The sequence below is a fragment of the Elephas maximus genome, chromosome 3 (assembly GCF_024166365.1).
Source record: "Elephas maximus indicus isolate mEleMax1 chromosome 3, mEleMax1 primary haplotype, whole genome shotgun sequence".
Taxonomy (NCBI): domain Eukaryota; kingdom Metazoa; phylum Chordata; class Mammalia; order Proboscidea; family Elephantidae; genus Elephas; species Elephas maximus.
In genome coordinates, this window is record NC_064821.1 from 208,543,516 (window position 1) to 208,557,100 (window position 13,585).

Below are 13,585 nucleotides of genomic sequence, written 5' to 3' on the forward strand. Positions count from 1 at the left end.
TAACATTATCTAGGAACCCTTCATCCTTGTCCACGGAGCAGCTAACCGACGTAATGCCTTTACGTTATATCATTCATAGCGCCCAGCTGGAGAAGATCAGGGTCTCTGGGTGTCACAAGCAGTTTGTGCTCTACTACCAGCCAAAGGGTTGGTGCTTCAAACTCACTCAGTGGCACCACAGAAGAAAGGCCTGGTGATCTGCTGTCACAAAGATTACAGCCAAGAAAACCCTGTGGAGCTCAGCTCCACTCTAATGCATGGGTCTGCCATGGACGCGAATCGACTCGATAGCAGCGGGATTCGGTGCCTAGACCCTAAAAATAACCACTCCTTCCCCTTCTGCCCTGCTCTCCCACAGACCTTGAACACCCTCATGCCCTTTTAAAAATGTGTGCTAGTTTTTCCCACAAGGAAGATATTCTTTTTTACTTCTCCTGTGTGCCCGGCACTGGTTGTAAATGTTGATCTCATTTAATCCTCACAGCTCACATTATCCCTATTTTACAGAGGAGGAGAAGAAGCTCAGAGAGATTAAGTAACTTGTCTAAGGTCACACCCAGTAGGTGACAGGGTCGGTTCATCAGGTGACAAGGCCCGTGCCACCTGCAGCTCTGGGAGGTGGCACCATGTGCTCATCGATGGTGACTATGACAATGACGATGGATATTTTATGTTTGCAAGGTGCTTGGCAGCAAAGCCTCTCAGCTTGACAGTGCGGGCATGAACTTCACCTCCCTCAGCACAGAATAGCCACTTCCTGAGAACATGGGAAGTCGTCTCCCCACGGGGTGCCACGGCGAGAGTGAGAGGTCTGAACACGGCCTCCCAGGCTGCCCACAGCAAGTATGCCCTTCAGCTCTGCCCCCTCTGGTCCCTGTGAGCTGCCCTCTGGTCGGCCCGCTGGGCTTGAATGGGCCAGGCCAGAGGCTGTGAGACTCAGAGCCAGAGTTTCGAGTCATAAATCAGGCATGGAGGCCACACTGGCCAGTGTGGAGGCTGAAGCCATGGCTCTGTCCACATAGCTCTCTCCACACCTCACCCCTTGTGCCCTGGCATGGGCAAGAGCCGATTCTCACTCTTTGGTTTTCTTCGTCTTTCTCTGGGAGTAACTTGGTCTTTCAAAGACTGATTCCTCCAGCCATGAAGTAGATACCCTGCCTGTCCTGCTTGCCTTCCCTGCCAGTCTGTTTCCTCTTCTTCCCCACAGGCTGCCCAGGCTTGTGGAGGCTCCATCTCAGTCACAGCCCCGCTGGGCCTCTGGCTCTCAGCAGCCCCCATCTATGCCCTCCCTGTGAGGAACTCAGAGGCCAGGTCGAGGCTCTGCCCACCATAACCTGGCCGTGTCTCCTGGGCTTCAGTGCCTCGTTTGGAGCCTCTGACCAGAGTGCTGTAAGAGCCATGTCCTACATTTAGTCTCCAGTCCTGCCACTTGATGAAAGCAGAGGTGAGCAAGGGACTGGGTGCTGAAGAAAGATGACCAGCCTGAGCTTCTGGGCTGTCCACAGATGGCCTGGGGCACACTCAGGGGGTACTCAGGGCCTGTCACCCCAACCTGCATGACTGGGTGGGAGCCCTACGTCCAACAGAACTTTTTACAGTTTAGGAAGGTGCTCCCTTGATGCTTACCACTCTCTGAGTAAGACCAGGTGGGAGGACTATGCGCTCTTCTGTTGAGAGGACAGAGATACTCTGGACAGCCTAGTCACTTGGCTGCTCAGAGCTCTGCTGCCAGACTTCCTCTTGGTGTCTTGCCTCCAGCTGGCAAGATGCCAAGGTCTGTATTTGGGGAACCCAGGAGATAAAAAGTAGACCAAACCCTGTACTTCTAAATTCTACACCACCTTCTGGAGATAGAAAGGAGCCAGGCTGCTTTCAGCAGTTACAACTTGGACCTATCTATGGTATTGTTTGCCCTCTGTGGGTTGATCTGAAGGTTCTGAGGGGACACTTTGAAAAGAAAGGAGGCTTTGGGGAAGAGCATCAACTCAGCCCATCAAAGCGCAGGTCTGCCAGGCCCGTTCATGGCCCTGTCTGCTGCACCACCACTGTCTAGCGCTGTGCCTGACTGCTCGGTAAAGATGTGTTGAATACATGAATGAGCAGGACTGGTCAACTGTGGGGCTCTGCTGAAGGACAAGGAAGACACGGAGAGGGCTATGAGACCAGTGCAGGGTTTTGGGTGGGGAAGCTCTTGCCTTTGCCCCATGGGTGGTGGCAGCAACAGCAGTAGGAAGTCAGTCTGGGGTGGGGATTGATAGGGACCCGAGGAAATGGTGGGATTCTTTACACACGTAACTTTCCTGAAGCTCTGAGAGCCCCCTGAGACCAGGGCCCCAGTCTTACCCCTCTTTGTGTCTGCAGTGCTGGCCCCGAAGTCTCAGGGTGCCAGACTCTGTGGGGAGGACCGTACTTCATCACAGCACGGCCCGGTATGACTTAGCTGGTGGTTAAGCTGGGACAGGGGTGAGTGAGATGAGGGGGTACAAGCTCAGTCTTGACTCCAGCCCCCAATTCCAACAGCCCCTTTTGTTGGGCAAGGCTCATCTTAACTATTCCCACAAAGAACAATATGAATTTTGATTTCTGCTTTCTTCTGGCTGAGCCCCAGAGGAGGCCAGCAGGGCCATAGGGTGGGATGAGGGGAAGAAGGACCCCTGCTTGGTGCTACAAGAAGGTTGAACAACCAGGCTATTCACCAAAATGAAAATGGTTGGAGGTTTGGTGAGGTGGTGGGGGGGGGGTTTACAATTTTTTGTTGGCCACCTTCCAGAAGCTTCTTTCCCCACTCCCTCCCTGTCCATGCTGCCCCTCTGACCCTGTCAAGGACACACCATCGAGCTCTGAGGGACAGGTGGCCTCCAGTCTGCTATTCCCAAGAGGTAGCAAACCAAGAGACTTTGTCAGGCCAAAGAAATGAGCAGTGTGGAAAAGTCAGTGGAAAGAAAACATGTTTTCATGACAGCAAGGTCAGGAAACTGGTTCTTGCACCAACCCCCTCATTTTTTAAACGAGAAATCAGCTTCAGAGAGGACATAGAAATCACCACAGCCAGTGAAAGGGGAACTGCTTTGGGCGACGGCCGGTTACTCGGCCTCTCTGAGGATAAGAGTAAAACTGGGCTGGGGCACCAGCTCCAGAAGTTGCTGTGAAGATCGGCTGAGATTGTGTATGTGAACTGATAATCAAAAAATAAAATAAAATAAAATGAAATGGAAGGGGTCGGTGACAGAACTAGAGCCCAGACGGCCTCAGGCGCAGCCTGCCCCCACCTGGTCCAGCGCCCCCCCCCCCCCCCCCCCCCGCTCAGCAGATGACAAAGCAGGCTCGCCACCATGGCACGCAGATCCGTTTCCCACGCTGCGAAGGCCAGTCTTTGCTACCACATCCTTTTTCTCTGGCTCTCGGGGCCTGCTGCCTGCTGAGGCGGTCAGCACAGCAACAGCCCTCCCGCACTGTGAACAAGCCCTGACCACGAATGGCCTGGCCACTGCCAGCTGTTCAGAGTTAGGAAAAGGCAGTTCTGTGGAGGGCAGGCCCAGGCAAGTCGGAAGCCCCTTTCTCCAGGGGAGTGCTCCTGGCCCACCCTGGTGAGGGAGCTCAGCAGGCTGGCAGCCTCGGCCTGGTGCCTTTGTCCAGTGATAAACCTGAACGTCCATACTGGGAGGGTCAACCGACATGACCACTGGTCTCATTCCGTGAGGAGGAGGCTAACACACCACTCTTCCAATAATGCCGTATCAAGTGTCTTTGAGTGATAAAGGAGTCCCTGGGTGGTTAAGTTCTGGGCTACTAACGAAAAAGTTGGCAGTTCAAACCCACCCAGAGCTACCTTGGAAGATAGGCCTGGCAATCTGTTTCTGAAAGGCCGCAGTATTGAAAACCCTATGGCGTACAGTTCCACCTAGTCTGCACGCGTGGGGTTGCCATGAGAGGGTGTTATCTCCACAGCAGCTGTTTTGGTTTTCTGGTTGAGGACCAACAGCGTGTCCAATCAGAAAGAGCATTGAACTAGGAGCTAGAAGATGGCGTTCCAACCCCACAGCGCTGCTTACTAGCTGTGTTCCCTGAAGGAAGTCATTCAGCCTCCCAGAGCCTCAGTTTCAACACCTGTTAAATGGGAATGACAACAGCTACCTTGAAGCTTTGTTGTTGTGTGCCATCCATTCTGACTCAGAGTGACGCTATATGACAGAGTATAACTGCCTTATAGGGTTCCCTAGGCTGTAGTCTTTATGGGCTCATCACCAGTTATACTCTGTCATATAGGGTCATTATGAGTCAGAATCAACTCAACTGCAATGGGTTTGGTTTTTTAGTTTAATCTTTACTGGAGCAGATTGCCAGGTCTTCTCTCCTGAGGAGCTACTGGTGGGTTTGAACCACTGATCTTTCAGTTAGCAGCTGAGTGCTTAACCACTACACTACTAGGATTTGTTAGGAGGTGTAAATGAGATAACGGCATGAGAATGCTTTGTAAAGCGGCTAACAGGATATAGCTGTAAGGCATTATTATTATCACACACCCTAACAAAAAGTTAAAAAAAAAAAAATGTTATTGCTAAGATAAAGTAATGGTGATATTGAGAAGAATCTTGAAATAATAGGAAAAAGACCCTCTCTAATGAAGCAAAAGGGAGCCCTGGTGGTACAGTGGTTAGGCTCTCGGCTGCTAACCAATAGGTGGGTGGTTCAAACCCACCAGCTACTCAGCAGGAGAAAGATGTGGCAGTCTGCTTCTGTAAAGATTGATAGCCTTGGAAACCCTAATGGGGCAGTTGTACCCTGTCCTATGGGCTCGCTATGAGTCGAAATCAACTCGAGGGCAATGAGTTTGTTTGTTTTTAATGAAGCAAAGGAGTCCTTGGGTGATGCAAACAGCACACTCAGCCGCTACCAAAAGGTTGAAGGTTTGAGTCCACTCAGACGTGCCTCAGAAGCAAGGCCTGGCAATCTGCTTCCCAAAAAATCAACCATTGAAAATCCTGTGGAGCACAGTTCTACTCTGACACACTGGATCACCGTGAGCTGGAGTCAGTCCCACAGCAACTGGCTGGTTAACAGAGCAAGACAACTGTCTCCCGTTGTGTGTGCGCACGCCTGTTTTCACGCCACATACGTGAGCATAGCCTTATAGTGCAAGCAGCTGTGAATAAAAATGAGGGAAACGAGAATAGGGTCAGTGCAGGGAGGAAGCCTGCAGGGAGGGTTTGTCTGAAGGACGGCTGTTTGGGACAGGCCTCTTCGGAGAGGGTCGGAGAGGGCCGAGGGCAGCTGCTTCCTCAGCCATTTCATTAGTTCACACCTCGTGGAGAGGCAACTTGAAAGGCAGGGCTGGGATGCACATAATGGATTTGTGAGGTTTTAATACCCGACAGCCTACAAAAGGCTAATAAAAATCCGGGGCAGGATTTTCCCAAGAGGGATGTGTCACTGTGGAATAAAATGAAAGAAATAAGGAAGAGTTCCTAGAAGGATATTTTCCCCCATAACCTGGGTTTATACGTAGAGATTTTGTGTCCTTCATGACAGTTTAAAATACACATGAAGTGAAAATTAGCACTCTAATAACAAAAATAAAAAAGTCACCAGGTCACCTTCTTTGAAAATATTTATGCAAATAAGATGAGATGTTGGAGCCAGGTTTTGTGTCTGCAAGCAGGGTTAATTAAAGATTTCCTGCCTGCTTTGTCAATCAGTGACGTGCCCACTTAGATACCAGCAATGCCCGTCTAAGCAGTCCATGTCTGCTCAGTTTTCTTTCTATTCATCTGGTTTGGTAGAAAATTCCATGGAAGTTTGACCCCATTCATGGAAAAGAGAAGCAAAATGCTGATGTTCAACTAGAGTCTCTTCCTCCCAGAAAAACGGGGCATCAGAGACGCAAACCCAGTGTGACATAGGACAGGGACTTGCTTTCCTTTTTAGGGACCTGTAAATGTGATGTGACCGCCCACGTGAAGAAACTGAGGGGCTCCTGGCCCGTTCCTTTTCAAAGGGCAGGAGTCCAGCTGCTGAAGGAACCCTGCTTTGTTTCCAGAAAAGCCCAGGGCAGCCCCCTCCCAGGCTCAGCCTTTCCCCCGCCTCTCCCTTTCTCACAGGCGGTTTCCCTGAAATGAAAGACCTGTGATACATTTGCTCCTGCGAAAGCGGTTTTAAAACTGCCTGAAACAGAAGGCCCGCTGCCACCGGGCCCCGCCTCTGACCTGGACCCTGCTGAGGGGTGGGGACAGCTGGACGCAGCCAGGAGGCACCTTCCCCTCCGGCCTGGGGGCAAAGCCAGTTTGTGCCCCTCCATCCCCTTCTTTGACTTTCTGGCACAGATAAGGAACTGTGTGGCTTGATCATCTTGGGGGTCCCTCCCAGCACAGAGACACACCTTAGAACACAATCACTGTTCCCCAAGCAAATACATACACAGAGGACCCATCGTGAAGTGGGAGGGTGCCAGTGCACCCGGGCCAGAGGCCTGGCCTCCTGTTCCCAAAAAGATCATTTCAGGTGCTGCCCTCAGACCTTTCTCACTGTTTGTCCCCATCTTGTCCCATTTTCCCTAATTTTTCTTCTCATTTTCTTTCCATCTTTCCCTCTCCTTTTCCATCTGTTCTGTCAACATCATCTCTGAAGGAACTGATATAAGCAAGCATTACATTTCTGTGTGTATGTTAACATAATTATTTGTTAAACGTAAACATTGAAAGATACTATAATTTCGAAACCCTTGGTTTGGCATTTCTTCCTTTTTAAAAAATTCAGAAGCACGTGTTAAAATTGTCTTAGGTGCTGTGACCACCTAGTCAGTATTGCTTTCATAGCTTATGGTTTAGGCTGGTGAGGAACCCCTGGGGCTCAGACTCCACAGAAAGGTTTAACCCTTGCAAGACCACACAAAACCAGAGATCTTGCCTGTCTGTTATTCTCCCATTGCCTGTCTCTTACTTCTGTGAGTCCAACATTTTCCACTGCTTTGGGGATAAAGGTAAGTAAAATTTAGAAGCTTCTGTGGACACAAAGAAAAAACCAAGAAAGCAACAGGCCGGGGAGCCCCTGTGAAACCTCTTGCCTAGCAGGGAGGGGAATTTTCCTCTCAGGTCACCTCAGCTATCGTCTTCAGCCTCAAATCATAAACAACCTCCCCCGGCGATGTTTGCCCCAGGTCAGGGACACTGCCCCCCAAACCTCCTTTATGAACCGACAGCTCTATTCCAAAAGTGGGTGGGCGTCGGGAGGGAGGCTGACTGATGGTCTTGTCCAGGGGCACCAGGATGGTGTTAGTCCTGAGGGACATGCCCCACAGTCATAAAGAGCATCATTCCAAGGGGTGTCTTGGGGTCTCACGGGGGCAGAGAGGAAGGTGAGAGAGTGGGATGGGTTGACTATTTTTTGGTTTTATGCCTATCATTCCTCTCTGGGAGGGTGAAAATTATTCCAGAAGCCACCCTGAATCCTTCCCTGTCTCCCTTCTTTACTCTACCCTTTTGCCCTGTTTCTCTTCTCCCTTTCTCTGTCTTCCCCTCGTTGTCATCTTTCCTCCTGCTTCTCAGGTCAGCATCACCATATAGATAGAAACATCTGTTACTTAGCTGAGCATCGTCTGTGTCAGCCCCTGTGTGAAAGGCTAACATGGAGCCTCACGATAGACGTGTGAGAGAGGTGCCATTAGGCTAACATGGAGCCTCACGATAGACGTGTGAGAGAGGTGCCATTATCCCATCGTAAAGATGAGGACTCTGAGGCATGAAGCTTGTCAAGGTCACACAATGAGAAAGTGGCAGAGCAGAGACTGGAACCTCGATGGTCTGGCTTCAGAGCCCAGAGTCCTCACTATCTAGCAGTATTTTTTGCCAATTCTCCTTCCCGTTCCCTTTTTTCTATTCCCTTTTCATGACTTACTCTTTTCCTTCCTTTTCTAAGGCCGTAGGTCTGATGATAATGCTGTAAGCAGGGAATGAGGAACAAGTTTACTGACAGAAGAAGAAGACGGCTGGGCTCAAAGTTGGATCATGACATTGTTGTAAACTTTTGCTTTGACTTCTTGCCCCCCTTTCCCAGAATGACTGAGTTTCAGTGCTAGGAGGGACCTCTCTGATCATCTCTGTGCAAACCCTTCATAATGTACAGAAGCAAACAGGTCCAGAGGCATCAGGTGGCATGCCTGAGGCCACACAGCTAGTTAGCTGCAGAGCCCAGAACCAGAAGCTGCTCTCCTAATTCTGAGACTCTCCCTATTCTAGAGGCTTTCACCTCGGGCAAGTCTCTGCTAGGTTTACTTGTCGAAAATCTTTAACTCACATGGGAAGCTTTTAGTGAGCGCTTACCCTGGTCACTCAAGGAGTTAGGTAAAGCTCCAGCAGAGACTGACTTCTAACACCCAGTTACGCTTTTATCTTTGCTCAGTCAGTTGTGTCTGCAGGTGTACCACCCTGAGCCTTATTCCTGGGGCTCCTCTGTGGGGCCCTCGAGGCTGGCAGAATGAGGACGAGGCTTGGGTTATGGTAGAGTCATCTGTGCTGAGTCTCCCAGAGTTATTAGGAGAAGAAGACCAGCAGGGGTATAACTGGGTCAGCAGTAATGGGTGGAGGATGGAGGTGGAGGTGGCTGGTCAATACAACATGCTTTCTGAAAGGTCATTTGCTGTCTGTGTTGACATAATCCAGTCCACAATCAAGTTGGAATCCCTGGAGCAAGCTCAGCAAAGCCTCTTCTAACGGAGTAAAGATTTGTTCCATCCTTTCTGGAAGGGTCAGACGTTCTCCTTCTACATGGAGGGGAGCCAGGTATTTTGAATGCCCTAGAGACTTACTGGCTTGGTTGAGAATTTGGGGTCAGTAAATTTTTTTTTTTAAATACAGTGGCTCCATTACACTCATGTGAGGGGACCTTGGGAGAAATCACTCAGCTCCCCAGGCCTCAGTTTCCCCACCTATGAGGTCACTTTGTTGACCTCATGGAGCTGCTGTGCAGTCAAAAAAGAAAATAGGTGGGAAGGCAGTGACTAGTGAAAAACACCGGACAAAGCCCTGGTGGTCTTGCTGCATTTTCCTAGTTTTATTTTGCACTGTGATTTTAAGTCATCTACGCCACTGGATTGTTACAAGGATCAAATAAGCTCTTGAATCGTGTGTTCATCAGAGGGCGGAAGCTCTGCCTTGTATTTTGTATCTCCTACTAATCCCAGTACGGAGTAGATGCTCAAGATACATATTAAGGAAATGAGTGCTGAATGTGAAGGTCTTGTGAAAAACCAAATATGAAGGGCAGGTAATGATTAGGATCAGATCGTGGACTCTGGATTTTAGAGCTGGAAGAAGGGTCAGAGAAGATATATTCCAGCCAGAAAGTCTGGTGTCCAGAGAGGTCAAATGATTTTCCCAGGTTGGGACTAGAACTTGGTTCTCTTTCCTCTCTGACCTTGCAGCCCTTGAGCAGTCCTAGACCCTCCATTCAGACACAGCAGGAGAGTAGAACCTGAGAGGGCAGACCGGTGGTCCGCTGGCCACCTGAAAGACTACAGTGGACTTTTCACACTGTCCTAGAGGGACTTTCAAAGTCCTGTGTAAGAAAGAAGCTTCCAACAACGACATAGTGGCAAGGATCACAGGCTTTGGAGCAAGATAGTCCCTAGATTGGAATCCTGGTCACTGTGTAATTGGGATATGTTATAAACCTCTCTGAGCCTAAGTTTTGTCATCTGTAAAATGGGGATATCATGAAGTTATTACCTCATGGGTTGCTGAGAATAAATGCAAATAATGGGCACAGCACGCTCAGCACAGAGCCTGACATTGGCTGAGTGATGGTGAAATGGCAGTGGTGGGGGTAGCTGTGGCCACATTGATGTACCAGAGGGAAGAGGTTTTACTCCCTGCTTTATTCTCAGCAGGGAATAAACCCTGGTGGTGTAGTGGTTAAGTGCTATGGCTGCTGACCAAGAGATCAACAGTTCAAACCCACCAGGCGCTCCTTGGAAACTCTATGGGGCAGTTCTACTCTGTCCTATAGGGTCACTATGAGTCAGAATCGACTTGATGGCAGTGAGTTTGGTTTTGGTTTTGGTTATTCTTAGCACAACTGTCTAAACAATACTTCTTGCCTTAGTCCCCCTCAGTAAATTCTCAACACAGCAGCTAGAGTGAGTCTGCTAAAATGTAAAACTGCATCTCTTTTCTGCTTCAAGTCCTTGCCTTCCATCTTGCTTGGAGTAAAATGTCTTTTCAGTTCATGCACAATTGTCACTCTCCTGATCTACCCTGACTGGAACTCTGTACCTCTGATGTCACTTCCTACTGGCCTTCCCCTCGCTCACTCCACTTCAGATGCTGTGGCTGCTTCCTTAGGGCATGAACACACCAAGCGTGCTATTCTTCTGTCTTTGCACTGCTTTCCCGACCTTCTCCAAGATCCCTCCAAGATCGGTCACTTCCACCTGGTCTCGACTCTAAAGTCACCTTCGCAGCAAGGACTTTCCTGAATACTTTACATAAAATTGTGTCTCCACCGCCCACCTGACTCTTTCTATGTACCTTGTCTTAGCCCTTGTTGCTACCATTTCATTTATTTATGTACCTTGTTGATCATCTGATTCTATCTTTAGAATATTAGCTCTACGAGGCCAGGGATTTTTTGCTTGTTTGTTTTATTCACTTTTTTCCCCTCAAAGCAGCTAGAATGATTCCTGGCGTATAGCAGGTGCTCAATAAATATTTGTTGAATAAATAAATGGCCAAATAGCATTAGAGGCAGGGTTCCTTGCACGGCACGAATTGTGGAATACGGTAGAAGGTGAGTCGAAAGATAATGAGCTACCCAACACAGAAGTGTTCCAAAAGGTGTGGATTTCCACCTGTCAAAGATCCTGTTGAGGCATAGCTGTGTTGGAAGAAAGGTTGGACTAGATGACCTAAAGGAACCTCCGATTTTCTCACTGCTGCTCCCAAGTTGGTTGGCTTGGACTATACCAAGAGCACAGAAGCCTGGAAATCCTAGGAGAGGCGGCAGAGACATGCCTTCTTGTGCCACCCATCATGCCTCCCCTGGCCAGTGTCTGAGCCTGGCCGGCTAGAGTTCTGCTTAAAGAAAATAGCTTGCCATCAAATCCTGGAGCAAAGAGCTTTTTGCATCCCTTTTGGCCTAGAAGCTTGCCACCCCCTGTGGTGGGTCTGAGTATGTCTGCAGAGCTGTGCAGGGTGCAGGAAAAAAAGAATCCTAAGAGAAGCAGCTGAATCTCGGATGTGCTGGGCTAGAAGAGACATCAGCAAGGCCAGCTGGCAAGCAAAGCCTACTGGGTCGGGGATGGGAAATGGGGGAAAAGGAACACTACCAGGAACACCACCAGAAAGAAGTCTAAACAGGATGATGTCGCTTAGAAGTTTGAGATTTGGGAACAGTTCCCAAAAGGTGGCCTGAATTTCTTGAGCGATCCCTTTGAATAAGAGCACAATGCCTGCTGTGCCCTCTGTCACTATCGTAGTGCCTGGGAGGGGCTTGCCATGGGTTGAATTGTGCCCCTCCAAACATATGTTGGAATCCTAACCCTGTACCTGTGGGTATAATTCTGTTTGGGGACAGGATTTTCTATGTTATATTAATTATATCATACTCAAGTAGGGCGGGTTCAAAATCTAAGCACTTCCAGGTTATGAAAGAGCAGATTGGACATGGAGACATGCACACACCAGGAAGACAGATGCCATGTAAGGAACGTCCATAAATCAAAGAAACAAAGAATGCCTGGAATGACCTACAAGGAAGGAATCAACATGGCAGGGACCTTGATGTAGACTTTCAGCCCCCAGAACTGTGAGAAAATAAATTTCTGTCCTTTGAAGTATTTCTGTGACTGCAGCACTAGGTCACTAAGACAGAGCGATACAAGAAACCCTTCCTGGACTTGACTAACATGGCTTCCAGTGGTCAATCTACCCTGTTCTTTGGGGGGAAAGGTGTGATGGGAACCACGCCACACATCGGGTCTCTGTCACATGGAGATAGGCCTGGAGTTTAGGAAGTTTCAGGAGGGAGGTGGAGGGAGGCATGAATATTTGGGCCGCAAACGCACCAAGGGCAGGTCCCAGGGGCAGAGAGACATTGACGGCAAGGGGAGGCCCAACAGCTCTGCTGACAGAAATTTATCTCAGGGAAATGCCGCAGGCGTCGGCCCGGGAGCGACTGACCACAGCAGCACTAGTCACAGCACCTCTAAACGTGAAGCCGTCTAGATGTCCAGTGACAAGCAGTGGTAAAATAAATTATGATACTCTACAGGCACTAAAAATGGTATAGGAAATATTGAAGGACATGGAAAGATGCCCATGATTTGTTACGGGAAAAAAAAAGTTACAAAATAAATGCATGTATTCAAGCCTAGAAAGACAGTCACCAGCATGCTAATGAGCCTTGGTGCTGAAAATTTTAAAACACGATTTTTATTTTATCTGTGATCTTTTCTATATTTTTCTACAATAAGTATGCTGTGATCTTGTAATCATTAAAATGTGATAAGTATTGTCTTTTAAAGTGTGTAGTTTTAAAGAGTCCAAAAGCAAGAAATAGAGTCCATCCCTTTTTAAATAGGATGCAGTGGAATTGCCGACGTCCAGGTCATCTTTTGCTTATTTTCCATTTTCTTTAGTATTCTGGGGGCAGGGGAAGCCTTTCTTAGTGGCAAATAAATACTACTTTTAGGGGCAGCATTAAGTAAATAAGAATACAAAAATTCAGATATTGTTGGTATTTGATTTGGGAACAGTACTGCTGCTCTCTTTGAATACTGTTATGCTAGGATTTAAAGTAAGATATCCGAAGACAGAGATTGCCTGGCGTAGTAGAAAGAACACCCGGCTGAGAGTCAGTCTTGGGCTACAGATCTAAAATCACGAACTCTCGATTGGAACAAGCTCAGAGCTCCCTCTTTACGGGGCACCCCATCCGTGATTGAAAGTCTACCCATAACATCTTTCTGGTTCAGCCACCAGCTTTGTGATGATTCTGCCACCTCCCTTCGTAGGGTCAATGAAATAAGGGGATTGGGACAAAGGTCTTCCCCAAGCACAGACTCCATGCTACAGAAGAGGGAAGAGGAATAACCCGAAAAAAGCCTCCTTCACAGTTTCACCCAGGGCTGTCCTGGCCAAATATTTTGCTGTAGGCCTGGCCTTTTCTTCCTGGTGTCTACTATAAACCCTGCTATTTTGATGGGTGATGGTAGTACAAGTAGTTAACTTGCTCTGCTGCTAACCAAAAGGTTGGAGGTTTGAGTCCACACTGAGATGCTGAGAAGAAAGGCCTGGTGACCTATTTCCAGAAAATTAGCCACTGAAAACCCTGCCAGACACAGGTCTACTCTGACACACACAGGGTGACCATGAGTCGAAATTGACTTTCTGGCAACAGGTGCTGATGGGTGGTGGGTGCCAGTAGCTTAGTCTTGGGTATCCTGGGCTGGCACGCCCTTCTGGCACCCCTCCTGTCCTTTCCCAAAGGCAGCGGCCCCTGTTAAACGCTGCTCGGATCAAAAGCTGCCTTCCTACCTGCCCATCCGTTCATGTTTTGATCCCTCTGTGGCTCAGTCAGTTGTTTTCCACACCCC